Source organism: Planococcus citri, chromosome 2 (genome assembly GCF_950023065.1).
Source record: "Planococcus citri chromosome 2, ihPlaCitr1.1, whole genome shotgun sequence".
Classification (NCBI taxonomy): Eukaryota; Metazoa; Arthropoda; class Insecta; order Hemiptera; family Pseudococcidae; genus Planococcus; species Planococcus citri.
Window position 1 is genome coordinate 11,202,445 of NC_088678.1, and position 17,948 is coordinate 11,220,392.

Genomic DNA, 17,948 nt, shown 5'->3' on the forward strand with positions numbered 1-17,948 from the left:
ATTTTCATGCAAGTAGGTACTAGGTACATAGTAAAAAAATAAAATAAAAACTGAAAGTTCACAAAAGTGTGATATACTACTATGCCGTACGTGGTATGTATAGGGCTCGCCCACATGGTAACACTGCGTTGCACTAAGGCAACACTGCGTTGTATTCTCGTCAGCTAGCCATACGAGCCAAGCGACGAGAGTACAGAACGCCAGTAATGTATCCGAGTGCACGCGGGTATGTTATTCACGGTTAATGGGTTAATGCAGTCATTTAATTATAAGTTTTTACTCTCGAGTGTTAAGTGTTATATTTAGTGCTTTAGTTTTAGTTAGTTATTAGTGAAACCAATTAATAGACGAGAAGGAGTGATGATCTACTCGTCGCCACTCTGGGTAAGTACTTGCACATATCAGTGTGAATAAGTTAGATCTCCTTGCCAGAGGAGATCACTTATCCAAACCTACACCACAGTGTGTAACACCAACGTGTGTATATTTAGTTTAAGAAAGTGTCTTGTTAACGTACATAAATACATAGAATATGTGATTATGTAAAACCTGTAACGTGTTGTTAATTTGCACACATTAAATATTATTCTCGTGTATAACTTGTTATTATTTATGGTGTGTATGATCATATGTTAAGAGTGTAAAAGCAACCATTTCCTACTCACGCCCTAGCCGAGCATGTGAGGTATTCCGGTGAGTATTTAGTAGAAATACTCTAAGGGATATTTCTTGGAAACAACACAATAGCAACCATCGTAAGTCACATTACCAATCACTGCTTTAAGTCAATTTACCCTCTTACATTGGCGCCCTTCCGAGTGTCCAAAAAGCACAGATTCGTCGTAATCTGAGCTTGGAGGAAGTAAATCGTTATGAGTACAAAGTTTAGATCGCGACCAAACTTTGGAAAATAATACTTGCAGTATGATTTCATTGTACTTACGATTCACTTCTTGGCTATTCTCGGACCAAAGTGTCCGAAAATAGAAAAGGAGAGAATACTTGTGAATATTTCAAAGTAAATAATCACGAAAGTATTAAGTTGCTTTCACTCATACACACACACACCTGGTCAAATTTGCCAGAATTTGACGAAAACGTGTTTATTTTTACATGTGTATGTGTGGTGGTAGATGATGAAATCCATCGATGGATAAAAAATCCGTTGAGAATTTCTCAGAACTCAATCCGTTCGTCGAAACGTGAAAAGCGAGTTCCAGCTTGTCCGCCGCATTGTTGCGTGACCCCTACCACCACCCAAGGACAGACACACACGTCGCACTAGCCGCCATCTTTTGATGTCGCTGCTGCAGCTGCGTAGCCACCAACCGACGAGTTGATAGCTACCGCGGCTCGCATTATATATTTTTCTTTTCAAGTGTGACGACGGTTATAGCCACGCTCCTCCAGAGAAGCAGCTTGACTGTCATTGTGTTATTTTTTCGCGCGCATTTTTTGCGTCCTCAGTGTGTGTCTTGTCCGGTATCTTTTCACGTTTTATTTTTTAAAGTGAATTTTGATACTAAGCAATTTATTTGCATAATTTCTCCGCGTTTGTTTTTCAACCACGCGATCAGCAGCAGTAGAACTTCAGTTCGAAGCTACATTTTGCAGCAGTATTGGTAAGTAATATCGTAAAATATTACAGTACATTTCGCGAGTGGCTTTTCAATCAAAGCAAACACATCGCAAGCATTTTTCACGTATTTTTTCAAACCAGCACTCAAAGCTGAGTGATAATTCAGTGTCCTTGTATTTTTTCAGAAATACCCAAGGTGGTATTTTGGCACCTGAATTTTTTCTCCAGCAATTCGTGTTCGTGTTCGCGATTCATTCGAAGCTAATTTGTTAGCTGAGATCTAGTGCTCTTTATCTTGTCCGAGTCACCTCTGAAGTGACTTTGCACTCGAATCCCGCTAAGAAACACGTTTCGAGCACGTGTGAAACAGTTCGTCCTGACTCAGCGCTTTTTATCTTGTCCGGATTACTCGCCGTAGTAATCTAGCGACTTGAGTCAACCGACTGTATAGCTCAGTGCTAGTGAAGCGCAATTTACGTGATAGAATATTTTTGTGTACCAGAACCAACTCGCGAATTAAAACCAGCATTGCACGTGAATTTGTGTTCGAAATTTAATAGAAATTTCACACAAAAAAGGGAAAATATTCGTCGTAATATTACCCCAGCTGTAGTTGAATTCGAACGAAATGGCATTTACTGGACCAGCTGCAGGCACCCGAAGTAAAGCGGTAGCCCTTACGCAACACCAAGTACATTGCTTATGTATTGGTGAAACGCACGAAGAATCGTGCGTTACATTGAAAAATTCGGATAACAAATCCAAACGGAAAAATCGAAAAAATCCACCTACGCAGGATTTAAACGTAGAACAACCTGAACAACAATCGAGTCCGCAGAACCTTGTGGAATCATTGTTCAGCAGTCATCCGCCATCAAACAATTCTGACGAAGAATATGACGAGGATGATGATGAGGATGACGAAGATTACGTACCTACCGAAGAAAATAACATGGTACATGGATCGGATCTCCCTGACCCGCCCCCAGCGAGGACACGTCACCTGCAAAATTACAGGGACTCAAAAAGGGAAGAATGCAGATCCAAAACTGAACCGAAACGACCTGAAATCGCCACCGATGCTGAAATAAATGATCCGTTGAGATCGTTGTTTCAGCAAACATGGGATTTCACTGAAGGTGCCATAGAGAACCTACAGATTGGTCAAGCAGTTCAAGAACACAGCCTTATTCGAATAGAAGACTGTCTAATCAATCTTGCGGACCATGCAGGTAGTACGAACCGCAACATTGACGGATACAGAAACGACGTAAAAGACGTTCGTGAACACTGTACCCAATGGGCCGCTGGCATGAAAGAATATGTAGGTCAAACTACCGGTGCAGCTTTACAAAAAGCTGACAGCGCGATGCAAAAGGCAATGCAATGTGAAACCAAATTTGACCAAGCGACCAACCTATTCAAAAATGAAATGACAAAACATAAGGCAGAATGCAGCCAGTTAGCTCATGCAGTTGCGGATATGAGAAAGGAAGGTGGATGTAGACCCAACAGTGGTCTTAATTCCAACCCAACCTTGAAAATAAATGCCAACTTAGTCAGAAGTGCTGGTATTTATTATGACGAATCGAAACGTTACTTCCCTCATGAATTTGTACGTCAGTTCGAAGACTACGTAAACAAAAGCAATGCCGCCGAAACTCAGAAAATTTACGCATTCCAAGGAGTAATTGAGACTCAAGATGCGACAGAGTGGAAAGGCGACATGGTGGGAATAACGGATTACGAAGAACTAAAACAGAGATTCCTTCAACATTATTGGAACAGTCAGTGTCAAAACGATGCATGGGAATATTTCCAGAAATATTTTTGCGAAACCAAAACAGAGAAACGTCTGTTCTTGGAGATAAAGAGATGGGTCCTATCTCTAATCAAACGCAAACATCCAAATATTTCCAAAGTATTGGAAGTGGCAGCTGAAAAAGTGCCTTACCCATACGATAAGAAATTAGCGAAACAAACTACAGTGGAAGGTTTTATAAGAAAACTTGACGAATTCGCCAACTATGACTCTGACCCGAAGAATAATGTACGCATTGCAGTTCGCAACAGCGCGATGACGCCCGTTCAATGGCAACAAACTCCATCATTCGAATGGAATAGAATGCCTAACAACAATTGGAATAACGGAAACGGTTTACCACAGTCCACGTATTGGATACTCAATGCGAATGGACAATGGACTCAAATTCCCGGTAACCCGAATAATAACTGGAATTTGAATCAATGGGGTAATCAGACTCCGATGACTTCAAACCAGAATTTCGGTCCGCAAATAAGTTGGAATCAAAACTCCAACTCGAATTGGAATATGGGTAACAATCAAAACTTCCAGAATTCCAACCTTAATGGAGGATGGAATTCGCAGAAGAATGCGAAGAATTCTAATTCTGACAGGAATAGGAATTCTACGCAAGGTCCTACTCCAATAGGGAACTGGACGACCCAACCAATGATTACGAATTCACCGCATAATGCGCCGGAACCTCCGAAGAAATCGTATCCAGCTGTTACGAACAAAAATGTAAACGAAGGACAACTACAAATGGCATACCAAAAGCTACAAAAGGCTTTAGGTAACAATTTCAAAGGGAATCAGAAAATTAATTTCTATCCCAACTCGAACAAAACTAGTAATAGTAATGGCGTTAAACAGAACACTCATACTAATACTAACTCGAACAATTCTGGTGGTAATAACAACAGCAACGATAATGCAAAACCCCAGAACAGCGACAATCGTGGTGAAAAACCGCATGAAGCCAGAAAACCCTCGACTTTCCAACCGAAAGTGTCTAGTCAGATACCTCTACCGATACACTTCTTCGTAATAAACGAAGATGGTACGGTAGGAGAAGGTACTCCGGATAACGCCGATTTCTGCGCAGAAATCGAAGAAATCGACCTAGATCACGATTCCAACGAGAGTCAAGACCAAGGAAACGATGACAATTCGGAAAACTAAAAGGACTAGACACTACAGGGGCACGGTCTAGTAACATCAAAGTCCCCATGAAGTCAATCTTTACGGAATTCATTTGGGTAGGCGACGGTATAGCGCACTTCCTAAAAAGAGGAGACACGCCATTACCGGTAGCGGTGCCACCATATTTACGTGATCAATTACCAATTGAAGAATTATACAGACGTATAGAGAAAACGGAATTCCCCGAAGGAGAGAAATTCGTTCTATCAGCTCTGCAATTCGAATTGAATCACTCACCTCAACCTTATGACAAAATAAAGAAAAGTCTAAACAAACTCTTAGATCTACTAGTCAAAGATAAAGGGGCGGAATTGATTATATTAATCTTCCCAATAGTAAAACCCTGCATTCCAGGTGACCCCAAAAGCATTGGCGTTAAACTAGATCGATACATCGAATACCGTAAAATATTCCAAAATGCGGCGGATGACCAAATTGTAATATTCTGGAAAGAACCGCCCATGTATTATTTGCAGACGCAAAAATTGATAACGGCCTCCGGTGTCGAAGCGATTGGCGTCATGGCAGATAAAAACCAACGAGTAATTCCTTGTGAACGAAAGTTCAAATTCGAAAAGGATAGGAACAAGTACTACCCTGCTATACCTACGTACCGTGTGATTTACGACATGGCTTGTACAGGTATATACAGATTATTCGAAGAATGGAAACGAGTACGTTTAAGCAGAAACGCGCTCAAATCTCCATACGACGAAATGCAAAAGATTCTCCAACAACGTCCGCAACCTCCGTACACGTACATGGCTCCGCCTGAACAGCAACCTAAGCAGGAGGAAGAAATAAAGGACGAACCATTAAAAGGTAGTCAGGTCGTCGAACCTAGAAAGAAAACCTTATTTATGGAATATCGAACCTCGTGCAATAATCCTAATTGCCAACGAGATCCAACGTGTTGCATGTTACCGGAAGAATATTATGAAACATTCACGGATAAGTACACCCGTCCGGCTCAGTTAACAGAACTTGACGACGACGGTTCAGTACAAGAAAATCAAACTAAAAAATCCATAAGAGAGATGGATGTCAAATGTTTGATAATGGAGGACCCAGAACTCGTATTAGACGAGTTTCCGGAACTTGATTATTCTCCAACTCCTTTTGAAGTCTTGAACATTCACCATAGAGCGAAGGATCGAAGACCAATCGGAGATTTTGGAGTTAAAAATGCAATAATCAAGAAACCTCCCAAAGACAGATTACTCAGATTGTTGACAAGGGATGGCATTAAGACATTTCCGTGTAATAGTGATACGACTACAACACGCGTGAAATTCATAAGAGGCCTACCTGCCGACAAGAAATGGAGACATCATGCACTTCGAAAACGAATAATTAAAGAAGCTCGAGCACTCGAAGCGATTGACAACGCACACCTTGATGAAACTCAGCTGAAAGAAAAAGCTAAACCATTAGTGGTAAACGAAAGTACCGATGACCCAACTTGCGTCGTTCCAATCACAGTAGGTGATAAGATCGTCGCCATTCAGTTGGACTCGGGAGCACTTCCCAACGTTATCTCAAGGAATGTGCTGAAACAACTCAAATTGAAAGTACCACATGCAGTACGCGAAATCGCTATGGATCGCATCGTGCAGCTACGTATGGCCAACAATGCAATTGAACGAGCGTCACAAATTCTGGCCGAAATTACATTCAATTTTGGTCCGAAGGAATTTGTAGTACCATTCTACATAATGGACACCATTGGCAACACTTTCATACTGGGAAGAGTAGCCATGGAGCATTTGGATCTACACTTACATTTCCGCCAGAGATGCGTAAGTCACGAACCTAAGGATGACGATCATTTTACAATTGCATTTATAAACCCAGATGTTTACAAAGACGCGCTCTCTTTATTTAAGATCGAGCAGATCCCTGAACACACAACAATAACTATTGATTTAATGGCCACAAGCATGTCTACAAGAGACAAGCTAAAAGAGCCTGAAGAAGACCGAATTAAAGCAGTACGTATTATGCAGAAAAATCTCATCGAAGATTTAGCTGAAATACGAGAGCTTGGCATTGCACCTCAAAAGGAGGTAGACGATGCCATGCACAAGATCAATGCTTATCAAGACATATTTAGTCTGAATCCGGGATGTTACAAAGGTGAAAAAGTACATTTCAACTTTATCCCCGGTGAGGGGCACCTAGCAGTGCCACGAGGCGAAAAATATAGACCTCCAGCTCGGTTAAAACAAGCCCTCGATATGACGACTCAAAAGATGTTAGATTTGCGAATAATTCGGCCATCTCGTTCAGTTTTTATAAATACACTCGCACCAGTCATTAAAAAGAATGGCGATATACGACTGTGTTTGGCAGCTGACGAGTTGAACAACTTTTTACAATGCGTACTAACTGAACCCGCTACAATAGATAGCGTAATATTCAGTGGTTCACCTGATGGTCTATTTTGTACGCTGGACTTTACGTCCGGATTCTGGCAATTAGAGCTAGATGAAGAATCGAAAAAGTATACAGCGTTCATAATAAACGGCCAAGTATACGAATTTAACAGACTACCGTACGGATTGAAGATCTCGAGCGGTGAGTTTGTTCATATGATAAACCAAGTGCTAAAGGACGAAGAAGGCATCTCCAAGTTTGTGGATGACGTCAAAGTCTCTGGCACTACGTTTAAAGAAACACTTGATAGACTACTCAGTGTATTCGAAAAAATAAGACGGGCTGGATTAAAACTGAATCCGACCAAAACCCACTTTTTCAAGAGGCGTACAGACCACTTGGGGTTCGTCTTATCCAAAGAAAACATTGATAAACAGGACCTTAAAAAGGAAAAATTCCTGAAATTTGAGAAAGACCATACGAAACATGGCAAATTCGTACTTAAAAACAACAAAGAAGTGTTAGCTCTTGTTGGGAACACCGTGCTGTACAAGCCGTTTATTCCCCGATACATGCAAATCCTAAGCCCAATATACGAACTGACAAAGGGCGACGACCCTATAGTCTGGACGGATGCTCAACAGAAGGCCTTCGACATACTCAAATCGGAGTACTTGAAGGAATTCACGTTGAAACAACCTCCACGTGAGGGCGATTTATTCTTGGATACGCATTATACAGACGATGCAATGAATGCAGTTCTCTTCTACAAGGAAGATGAACAAAAGCAAATCATTATGTTCATTTCTGTTGGCTTCAAGGAGCACCAGAAAAACTTTACGCTATATGACAAAGAAATGCTAACACTCTACTCAGTCATCAAAAAGATTTGGATGTGGATTTTCAGTAGGAGAGTCCACGTGCGCGCCAATTTGCTCCCAATTTACAAAGAATTTGAGAGTCTGGCGAAAACGCACCGAAAAGCTGCAAAATGGGTTACAACCATATGCAATTTCGATCTAATCTATGACATGAAGTTGTCTAATAAAGCGCTATACGACATCAAAGCACCAGAATTGGTAGTCGGAAATATCGTCATAGAAGAGCTAACAGGGCTCGATCTATTGATGATTAACCAAGTGGTACCCAGGTTCACGAAAGGTTTTCACAAGGAAGACAATCATGAACTCACAGGTGCCAGTAAAAAGACCGCCCTACCACCTCTGGATTGCAAATTTATGGACGAAAACGTACCTAGATTATTCGACCTATTATCTAATATAGAGGACGAACAAGCTAGAGATAAACATTGCAAAAAGATAATGGATGTCTTAGAAGAAGACGTACCAGCAAATAATAAGAAGCAACAGGGTACGTCACTTCGTAAAAAACAAATTTATGACATAATGTACACACGCGATGGTAAGAAACGTCTGATGAAAATTTTGCCAGACAAATCGCAAGTACCCTACTTACCTGATCGATTATTGTATGACACAGTCGACTACCTCCACTGTGCTTATGGGCATACAGGGGCAAGTAGATTGGATACAATTTTCAAACAACTATACTACCATCCTAGTTCACTCGCGTATATTCGCGATATTACAAACACCTGCATTATATGCAAAGTGAACAAGAACTACGCGAAGCACAAAGTGCTGGAATACGCTCAAATCGAGGCGTACGCCATCGGCGATGTGCTATCGGTAGATATCTATGGACCAGTTCCAGCGTTGAAGAACGATCCGAAATACTTGCTAGTTGCAAAAGAAATCTTTACCAGTCGTGTCTGGCTTCGAGACATGCACAGAATTCAAAAGAAAATAGTTTGCAACGCAATGGAATCAATTTTATTTGAAATTGAAATCCACGATGTCAAGATCAAGAAAGTGATCACTGACAACGGTACGCAATTTATTTCCGATTCATGGTACAATTTGCTGGAAAAATGCGAGATCAAAGTCGCACATACGACAGCTTACAACCCTCAGAGTTCTTCAGTGGAACGAACAATGAGAGTCATAGGCGATAAGTTACGTGTCAAACTCAATGAAGTTTATGATCCATATCGCACTCACCTTGGTTGGAGTAAATTCGTTGGAGAAATCCAAAACGAAATTAACAACACACCAACGTCGTTTGGTTTCAAGCCCAACGAGGCTTGGTTCATACCAGACACGACGATTCCAGGTTTTCCAACTGAAATACGAACCTTCAATTTTCGAGATGCGTTAGCAAGATTACACGATCAGAACGAAAACAACCAAATTCCATCAATAACCATTGAGGAATGTCGAAGCCGCGAACTCAAGATATTTGACATCCCGTCCGATGAACAGGAGGTCTTTATCGACAACAATGGCTATGCCAGAGTTACAGCCGACGGCGCCTGTTCCAAAAACGGCTCACCCGAAGCTATTGCTGGAATAGGAATTTGTTTCAAACCGGGTTCAACTGCTAACATATCTGACAGGATTGTGAGCACAGAATTCCAGGTTACGAACAATTATGCCGAGTTAATGGCAATAATTATTGCGCTCGAAATATTACGAGATAACGGCGTTAAGAAGATAAAATTGTTATCAGATTCGAATTACGTAATCAAAGCGCTAACGAACACATGCTCGATTTGGAAAACCAATAATTGGAAGAATTCCCGAAACAAGCCAGTTCATCATGCTGAACTATTTCAACGTATTCTTGCTATCAGGCAAGAGCTCGAAGAGGTAGAATTTCAGCACGTATACGCACGCAAAGTAGAATACACTAACATCATAGCAGATATGTTAGCTAAAAAAGCTGTGTATACGAGTGAATGGCAAGAAGACAGAAGCGGGAATTTGACTGATCGCCAAGCCGTCGAAGCATTTATTAGAGAAAAAAGACGTCAAAAGCGTATTGAAGAAGAATATTGCTTCAACAAAACGCACGTTGATCCTACATATTTGCAACCTGGCGATATGGTACTAATTACCAACCACAAACAGTCAAGTTTCGAAAAACGAACAGCGGCGAAACTTTATCAAAAGAAACATGGACCTTTTATAGTAATAAAATGGTCAGGTTTCAACAGTTACCTTCTGAAACCTACAGATGGAACAACTGTAGATAGAATTTCGAACATAAGACAGTTAACGCTATTCCTAACTAGTAAAAACATCGAAGACATGGAAAAAAGCGACTGTCTCAAATCTCTACTAGACCAGCGTTCTATTGAAGAAAAATCAAAGAATTTTTGTTCAAAGCTCGCGAAGCAATGTCTGACAGTGAGGAAGACGTTGACGACCCACCAACTCGTGCACCACAGGGTGTCGGTATTAATGAGCGTGACATTGTAGAAGCATCACCTGCTATTTTACGACAGCTTGAAAACACAGCACGCGACCTTCGAGCACAACAAAGAGCTGAAAAACGCGATCAAGCCAGTACTTCAACAGCTACCGAACTACAAGTAGAAGTTGAAGTGCACAACCCACCGATTACTGAAACTGCAGTAAATGGTGAAGTGCCAACTGAACAACAGTCTACGGAATCAACATCCACTGATTTACGAGAGGAAGTTGATCCAAATGACTCAGCTCAAAATACCAATGCCACTGAGGAGACTCAGACGAGCACAGAGGATCAACTAGAATCCTCAACTTCGACTGGGGCATCCGCAGCCACACCCAAACAAAGTGCACAACTCGCTCCTTCTGTTAGGAAGCCGCGAGGTCGACCTCCAAAGACACCTAAAATTGTGACAAACGCCGCGGAGCCGCAACCTTCAATGTCGCAATCTCAAACAGGAGATTTGACGACAGGAGGCAGCGCACAACCGGCAAAGGATTCAAATAGATTGACTAAATCTCAGAGAAAATCTGAGAGAATCAAGGCACGCCTAATGCGTATGGGTCAAGACCCACTTAGAACCTACGATTTCCATCAGATTGTCCCATATCATTACTCTGAGAAAAGTCTCTACAAAAGTTACTTTATTGAAGACTCAGAACTTTCGCTCACAGAAGACTTACAAGAAGTCTATACTGTGGAACCGAGAAATCTAGAGGTCAATAAGGTCACAGTTGAGATCAATCCTGAGGAAAATGAAATTAACATTTTCATTTCTCTCCCACCAGAATATAAACTGGAAGGGGAAATCATAAAGGTTGAAATTCCACCTCAGTGTGAAATGCCTAGAAATGAAAATGCAATTGCTCAATTCTTAAAGAGTACAATTACCAACGCCATGAATGGCTGGTTACTCAATAAAATCTGAAATTAGTCAATTTATTTTGTAAAATCGTAACTGGAAATTTTGAACACTATAACCAGATAGTGACCAAAATACGCCACAGACCAGGATTCGCCGAAATCCAAGTCACAATGTAAATTTATTTTGATTGGCAAAATTTCAAACAGGAAATTAAAACAGTCAGAATGAATCACAAATACGAGAAAAAGTTTTAAATTTCAAATAATTAGTTTTGAAAATACAACCAAACATACGTAAACGCGGACTGGGGCATTTAAAATGATCAATTTCGAAAATAATTAGATTTTTGAATAATCACAAATCACGTATGCTCTATTACAAGTCTCAACAAGTTAAAATTCGGTAAAAGACTGAAATTTAACTACAGTATTGGCTGAGTTTGGATTTTTTCGAAGTTGAAATTCGGTAAAAAACTGAAATTTAACTTCGAGAATCACTAAACACGTAAATATTCCACAAGGGAATAACCACGTAACAGCCAATACTCGGTTTAGATAGCTAAAAACGCAAAATTTGAGTAAAATCTCAGATTTTTGAAAAATAACGCTATTCAAAGCGTTACGCGTTACGTTACGGGCAAAAAACGTGAGCCACCGCATCCGCATGTACTCAGACGGAATAACACCGGCGAAAATGTGCTCTTATCACCATTTCATCACTTCGAAGGAAAGTTTGATTAATTTAGAAGTTGTTCTTAGCAAAGTTGTACTTTTGAGTAATTAAAGGCTACGTTGAAATTAACCAACGTGTTAATACACTCTTTAGCGATTTCTACAGTGCCAGCTGTATTGAAACGAAAAAATGGAAGCGGAAATGAACAACGGTGACCACAACAACCAAGAGCACACCATCGCCAACCAACGAATCCGTCAAACCTGCAAAATTACAAAAAGACATGGCGAAATATATCGGAAATGCTACGTGCAAAATGGTAACGGTCCAGAAACGATGAAATGGATTAAGTTAGAGTTCCTGCAATGGTGGGACGAGCTGACTGAAAATACGGATCATTACGAACGCTCAAGAAAAATGGAAGCTGCAATTAAGCAATGATGAAGGCTGAAATGAAAAATACATCGAATAACTACAAATACAAATTCAGGTAACAACTCGAAGTTTATTTGTATACTAAATTATTCGATGATAAAAGCAAGCAACGTGAATATTACACATCAATGGTAAAGTGAATCTCTACAATGAATTCATCGCATTCGGTTTTCGTTTCAAAATAGTTAGCAACAAGCTACGTGAGTTGAAAATTACTCTAATAAGAGTTGGTTTCGAACTTATGATTAGATTTTGAAAGTTAGCATTACATCTACGATCAATTCACCGGCGAGTGAAATGATTCCAACGTAAAAGAGCTACGAAGATGAAACCGAACGTTGATGCAAAATTTTCTTTATGGTAAAATAAAATATCACGTAAGTACCAATTACATACTTCAATGTAAGTAAGTAATGAGTACCAGACGATCTCTCAGAGTACAGATTGTTCAGATGGTGTTTATTTCCAAATTATAAAATGAGCTACGTAGACGAAACCGAACGTTACAGTAATTATCTTTCAGAATAATGATCGCTGAGTAAAAACTGCGTACTTCAACGTAAGTAAAACAGTAGGTAATTGGTGATTTGGTTTTAAAACGCTAATTCTCCGGTTTAGTATTTTGAAAAATATTCCAAAGTGAGTAAAATTCAAAATTACAAATTAGCAGCGAACCAAATCAAATCATTCATAACTAGCGAATAATTTAGTCAATTCAGATACGCAAATGAAAGATAATTTTAACGAACGTTCATTAGCAAAATACCTACAATCAATTTACCGGTGAGTAAAGTGATTTTAGCTAGGAAGAGCCACGCAGAAAATACCGATGGTCTCTTAGTTTAAAATTTCAAAAACAGCTAAAAGAGCTACGAAACTGAAACCGATTATACTAAGACCAAATAATAGTACTAAATCAACCTAGATTTATGAATAATTAGCAGTAATAATTTATTCAGAAATTATGATCGCTAATAACGTTCACGTATTTTCATACAGATTCCAGATCGTATACGAAGGGCGAGCAAATTTTATCGTAGTATAAAATACCGCCAGCGATACAAATGGAATATAGCAACGTTGCCAGACGTAGTATTTAGAAGTAGAAAATACAGGTACAATGACTAATTATGTAGTCGTTTGAAATTGCCAGTATCAGTGTTAAGTAATACAATGTTTGTTTTTTCTCGATGAAACAACTACGAGTATGATGAAAATAATCAGATTTTCGCAACAGAAAGTAGCAGTTAAAAAGTAATCAGAAAAAATAGAATTCGAATTGGAATAAATCAACAACTTGGCAACTTTATTCAGAAAGTTACCTTTGGAACTATTCGTACAGGTAAAACTTAGTTAGCATACTGAGATTAATGTACAAATCCATACACCCTTTCTTAACACTGCAACTCAAAATCCGAAAAAACAAAATTACGAAAACGCAAATTTTTAACGCAGACAAGTTCGAAATTTTTTTTTCGAAATAATAGATTTTGAAATTCATTTTTCACATACATATGCCCTCATGTTTGCGAGAAAATCAGATTCGTGCATTGCAAAGCGTTTTCGAGGCAATGAGAAATTTTTGAAATCAATTAAGAGCCCAAAATAAATAAAATTTTGTTGACTCGAAATTATTTCAAATCTCAAAATGTAATTTTGAAAATTCCAAAACGTGAATAAAATGACCGAAATAATAGATTTTGGATATTTTTTCACGAAATTTTTGCAATACAGTAAAAGACTGTGATGCAAATTTCTTCAAACAAATACCTGAAAAAGACATAAATAAAAGCCACAGGAGCAGTAATATTTAATCGATGACAAATAGAAATTTGAATAATTAGAATTTCGAGGTGATAATAACAAAAACCACCAGCACGCAAATTTCAACCATCGAATCCGATAAAAGATTGGAATCGATGATGAAATCTGACGCAATAATTTCGAGACAAAGAAAAAACGTGCATTTAGCAAAAGGCAGATGTTTTCTTTCGATGAAGAAGAAAGCGACGTGACTCGTAGCGATAGCAAAATGGCTGACAGGCCGTTAAAAAATTCGATTTAATTGCGACGTAGTTTATCATAACAATAAAGACCGCCGAACTGCGCATTTAAGCGCACATTTTGACAAACCCGTTCCAGGAAAATCGGCGCCGTCTGATATTTTCTGCTTAGAACATTCTAGAAGGTTATAGTCAAAACCTGCCGTTCGAGCGCATCGCTACCAACACAACGCCGAGTTCGACCAATCCCGTTCGCTGCCGCCGAGTAGCGAAGTGGGGGAAAGACTCGGCAGTTGGAAGCAACGACGAACCTGATCCAACTATCGAAATCATTATTTCGTTTCACGTGCTACCGAGTACATGCCTTTGCTCTTGCTATATGTTTTGCTAATGCGTTTTTGAATCTTCGTATTCTGTCTTCGCGTCTTATTTTTGCGTTGCTATCGTAAGTAATTATTACTTATTTCGAGTATAGTATTTTCGTTTCTCGTTTCAATTTTAAATATTTGTCATCAGCTCCTGTGGTAAGTACAAACTCGTACGATTATTATGCTTTCACATTACTAAGCAGTGTTAACGTAAAAAACAATAGGCCCACCATGCCGATTTGTTTTCTAATCAATATTCAGAACTTATTTTGTCGCTAAATCGGTATTGCCTTACAACTTCGTTTAACACCTCGTCGCATTTCTGTTCACAGTGATGGCAGAATCTACGCATCTCGCATGCGATAAATGCGGTTTGGTGATTACGTCACCAGGCAAGCAGTATGGAGGCGACAAAAAGGTTCCCGAATCAATCTACATAACCAAGTGTCAGCATCTTTATCATAAGAGCTGCATCATGAAAGCGATAAAAAACTCCGAACTTCGAAATCCTGCCGGCGTGCAGTTGACTAAGTGTATACATATTGGATGCGAACGAGATGTGAGCGAGGACATCTGCTACAAGGTAGAGGTAACTCGTATTCAAATCTCGACGCCTGAACCTACGGAAGCCGCAACCGGCGAGTTGCAAGCTCTCCGTAGGGAAATCACTCAGTTACATACCGACAGAGAACTACAACAAGATTTGTCCGAAGACATGTACAAGAAAATGTCAGATTTCGAAGTACAATTAACTGATGCTAATAATATGATCGCGAGTTTAAAAGCTCAATTGGAAACTACTACGGCGAAATACGAGGCACTTCGTAAAGCCAAAATGTCATCGCTATTCCCGAGCTCCACAGCGATAGCCAGTCACTTGAACCAGCAATCTGCAACCAGCTCGAATGCGACGACGCCAGCTTCGCTGCCGGCGGTTACGGCCACCTTACCGACGAATACGACGCCGATTTCGACGACCACTGCACCTACCGCGGCGACAAACGAGCCCTGCCAGGGGTTTGTACCGTCACCGTTCCCGCCACCACCTCCGGTCAACAACGGTACACCAAAGGTCACGCCGAAAGTTCCGAAGCCGTCAAAAAACGCGGAAAGAGGTATCCCCGCGCCCACGCCGGTGAGCGCAGGGATACCTCAAACAAACGCCGCTACCGTGAGCAACCTTACGCAACGCCTCCACCGCCCGCCGCCCGGTTTCCCGATCATAACAGGCGCCGCAGCGAACGCCGCGACGAACGCTACGACGAACGCAGCGACGGACGCTACGACGAACGCTACGATAATCGACGGTACGACGAATACGAGCACCATCACGACGAACGCCGCTACTACAACCGCCCCACGGACACTCGCTCACGTCGAGGACGCGGCCGACGGGGCGCTTATTAGTTTCAAAATCCCGTTCGTGCAACCGGGTACAGCGCCGACTGTACCGGATGCAAGTTCCCACTCGCCGATTTCACCTTACTGGGATTTCCCGCAAAAGAAGGAAACAGACTACTGGGGAAGACCACTCGCTCAAAGTGGCGAGCAGTCGAACTCCAGCGCGCCTGATACCGCCAACACGCAGAATTCCGTTGATCCGAACGCGAATTTGAACGTACCGAATCAAGCCGAAAGCGCTCAACCAACGGCAAACCAGTCTCCGGCGGTTGTACCAAAAAAGAAAAAGCGGGCAAAACCGGGAAAACAGTCCAATACGAAAGCAAATCGAGACACCTTCGATTCACGATACCCGGAGGTAACGCACAAAGTGTTAGCGCCATTCTACCCAACGAATGCCTACCCGCAACACTTTTCGGTCTGCGGTTTGAAAATCGGCGAAGCAAAACCCGTTATGGCTCTATTCGCGTACAAATATTGGATTGTAGGCGACATCCATGCTCATGGCATCATGCATGCGATTACGGAAGGCAAACCATACCATGACAACATGGATAAGCGCATGTATAAGCGCGACATGAAGATTTCGGAATTGATTGAGTTAATCGTCGAATTAAAACAAATCCCGAAAAATCTCATGATATCTATTGGCACGTTCGACATCTTCTCATTTACGCCACCGAATACCTTCGACTTAAATTTCCGGAAACTCATCGAAGTTTTAGGAGATAAAAAAGTCAAACAGGTAATCATGTTGCCTTCGAACGCAAGCGGCCGACTGCACAACAACACGTTCCGGCAAATTACACAAACATTCTCGTACAATTGGGGAACTGGAAAATTCCAGTATATGGTTGCGAGCCACTTACTCAACGACTTGAACCTGGAATTGGCATCAGTGGACGAGCTTGGCCCGAAATATACGAAAGCTACATACCAAAAAGTAGCAAACTGTATCGCAGCCGTATTTATTCCGGAACCAGTCATCGAAAAAAGCGATTCAACCGTCGAGTTGAATAACGCTAATAGCGCCGCATCGTCACCTGCAACGCCGCCGACATCAAAAGCGAAGCTTGATACGAACGTCGATTCGCAACAAACTTTCGCACCAGTGATGCCGCAGTTCAATCTGCCCAAATCGTCGTTTCAGCAAAGCCCGAATGACATAGTAACCGACACCCTGTCACCATCCTACGTAAACCCGCAGTTGCAGCAGGCAACAGCGAATTACCTGGGAAACAAAGCAGTGGGCACGCCGCCATACCCCAAAGTGGGTACAGCGACACCTGGATGTCATCCGCTAGATCCGCGCAACCAAAAGGCGAAATCAACAACTTCAACGAAAGTTGAGATTTCACCATACAGTGGCTTGCACCTAACAAATGTAGGTTTTTCTGACGACGAACAGAAACCGCTTACCGACAAGGAGGTGATCGAACGCGCCAAAGTTCTCACTAAAATTCAAGCCGACGTAAAAGCTAGTAAAGCGAAAGAGCAGGAGCGACTAGCCGCAGATGCCAAATCGCGCGAATCGCTGAAGGAAAAGATGGAGTGGAAGAAAGAAGCTGACAATGCGAAAGCAGGCATCTCCTCGTCGAAGGAGAAACCAGCCCGCAATGTTTCTGAACAATCCGGGAACTCGTCGGAAGATTCAAGAAACAAGTCTAAGCAAAGCTCGTCTAAAACTCCATCCCGCGCAACCTCCAAAGCAAGAGAACGCTCCCGCTCAGAGCACCGATCGTCGAATAAATCAAAAGATCGCAAGGTAAAGTCGGGAGATGAGTCGTCCGCACTCAACACCGGTCTTAAACCTAACCCGACTATCGATAACGACAAATACATTGGGTTCTTGGTAAAAACTCCACCATCGGGCAAACCTCCTACCGAAACAGAGCGTCGAATGTACGAG